Genomic DNA, 2,674 nt, shown 5'->3' with positions numbered 1-2,674 from the left:
TCCCCATCTCACTATTCCTTCCTCTCTCTCCCTATCTCCATATCTCACTATTCCTTCCTCTCTCTCCCCATCTCACTATTCCTTCCTCTCTCTCCCTATCTCACCATTCCTTCCTCTCTCTCCCTATCTCACTATTCCTTCCATCTCCCTATCTCACTATTCCTTCCTCTCTCTCCCCATCTCACTATTCCTTCCCCTCTCTCCCTATCTCCCCATCTCCCTATTCCTTCCTCTTTCTCACTATCTCACTATTCCTTCCTCTCTCTCCCTATCTCACTATCTCACTATTCCTTCCTCTTTCTCCCTATCTCACTATTCCATCCTCTTTCTCCCTATCTCACTATTCCTTCCTCTCTCTCCCTCTCACTATTCCTTCCTCTTTCTCCCTATCTCACTATTCCTTCCTCTCTCTCCCTATCTCACTATTCCTTCCTCTCTCTCCCTATCTCACTATTCCTTCTATTCTCTCTCCCCCTCCCCATCTCCTATTCCTATCCTTCCTCTCTCTCCCTATCTCACTATTCCTTCCTCTCTCTCCCTATCTCACTATTCCTTCCTCTCCCTTCTCCCTCTCACTATTCACTATCCTCTCTCTCCCTATCTCACTATCTCACTATTCCTTCCTCTCTCTCCCCATCTCATATCTCACTTCCCTTCCTCTCTCTCCCCCCATCTCACTATTCCTTCCTCTCTCTCCCCATCTCACTATTCCTTCCTCTCTCTCCCTATCTCATATTCTTCCATCTCCCTATCTCACTATTCCTTCCTCTCTCTCCCCATCTCACTATTCCTTCCCCTCTCTCCCCATCTATCTCCCCATCTCACTATTCCTTCCTCTCTCTTCTCCTATCTCACTATTCCTTCCTCTCTCTCCTCTCACTATCTCACTATTCCTTCCTCTTTCTCCCTATCTCACTATTCCATCCTCTTTCTCCCTATCTCACTATTCCTTCCTCTTTCTCACTATCTCACTATTCCTTCCTCTCTCTCCCTATCTCCTATCTCACTATTCCTTCCTCTTTCTCCCTATCTCACTATTCCTTCCTCTTTCTCCCTATCTCACTATTCCTTCCTCTTTCTCCCTATCTCACTATTCCTTCCTCTTTCTCCCTATCTCACTATTCCTTCCTCTTTCTCACTATCTCACTATTCCTTCCTCTTTCTCACTATCTCACTATTCCTTCCTCTCTCTCCCTATCTCACTATCTCACTATTCCTTCCTCTCTCTCCCCATCTCACTATTCCTTCCTCTCTCTCCCTATCTCACTATTCCTTCCTCTCTCTCACTATCTCACTATTCCTTCCTCTCTCTCCTATCTCACTATTCCTTCCTCTCTCTCCCTATCTCCCTATCTCACTATTCCTTCCTCTCTCTCCCTATCTCACTATTCCTTCCTCTTTCTCCCTATCTCACTATTCCTTCCTCTCTCTCCCCATCTCCCTATCTCACTATTCCTTCCTCTTTCTCCCTATCTCACTATTCCTTCCTCTCTCTCCCCATCTCACTATTCCTTCCTCTCTCCCCATCTCACTATTCCTTCCTTGCTCTCCCCTCACTATCTCCCTATCTCACTATTCCTTCCTCTCTCTCTCCCCATCTCACTATTCCTTCCTCTCTCTCCCCATCTCACTATTCCTTCCTCTCTCTCCCTATCTCACTATTCCTTCCTTCTCCCTATCTCACTATTCACCCTATCTCACTATTCCTTCCTCTCTCTCCCTATCTCACTATTCCTTCCTCTCTCTCCCTATCTCACTATTCCTTCCTCTCTCTCCCCATCTCACTATTCCTTCCTCTCTCTCCCTATCTCACTATCTCACTATTCCTTCCTCTTTCTCCCCATCTCACTATTCCTTCCTCTCTCTCTCCCTATCTCACTATTCCTTCCTCTCTCACTATTCCTTCCTCTCTCTCCCTCCTATCTCACTATTCCTTCCTCTCTCTCCCTATCTCACTATTCCTTCCTCTCTCTCCCCATCTCACTATTCCTTCCTCTCTCTCCCTATCTCACTATTCCTTCCTCTCTCTCCCCATCTCACTATTCCTTCCTCTCTCCCCTATCTCACTATTCCTTCCTCTCTCTCCCCATCTCACTATTCCTTCCTCTCTCTCCCTATCTCACTATTCCTTCCTCTCTCTCCCTATCTCCTATCTCACTATTCCTTCCTCTCTCTCCCTATCTCACTATTCCTTCCTCTCTCTCCCCATCTCACTATTCCTTCCTCTCTCCCCCTATCTCACTATCCTTCCTATCTCCCTCCCCATCTCACTATTCCTTCCTTCCTCTCCCCCTATCTCACTATTCCTTCCTCTCTCTCCCCCCATCTCCCTACCTCACTATTCCTTCCATCTCTCTCCCTATCTCACTATTCCTTCCTCTCTCTCCCTATCTCACTATTCCTTCCTCTCTCTCCCTATCTCACTATTCCTTCCTCTCTCTCCCTATCTCACTATTCCTTCCTCTCTCTCCCCATCTCACTATTCCTTCCTCTCTCTCCCTATCTCACTATTCCTTCCTCTCTCTCCCCCATCTCACTATTCCTTCCTCTCCTCCCCTATCTCCCCATCTATTCCTTTCTCTCTCCCCATCTCACTATTCCTTCCTCTCTCTCCCTATCTCACTATCTCACTATTCCTTCCTCTCTCTCCCTATCTCACTATCTCACTATTCCT

Source organism: Oncorhynchus gorbuscha, unplaced genomic scaffold, assembly GCF_021184085.1.
Source record: "Oncorhynchus gorbuscha isolate QuinsamMale2020 ecotype Even-year unplaced genomic scaffold, OgorEven_v1.0 Un_scaffold_988, whole genome shotgun sequence".
NCBI classification, from domain to species: Eukaryota; Metazoa; Chordata; class Actinopteri; order Salmoniformes; family Salmonidae; genus Oncorhynchus; species Oncorhynchus gorbuscha.
This window is presented reverse-complemented; position numbering follows the sequence as displayed.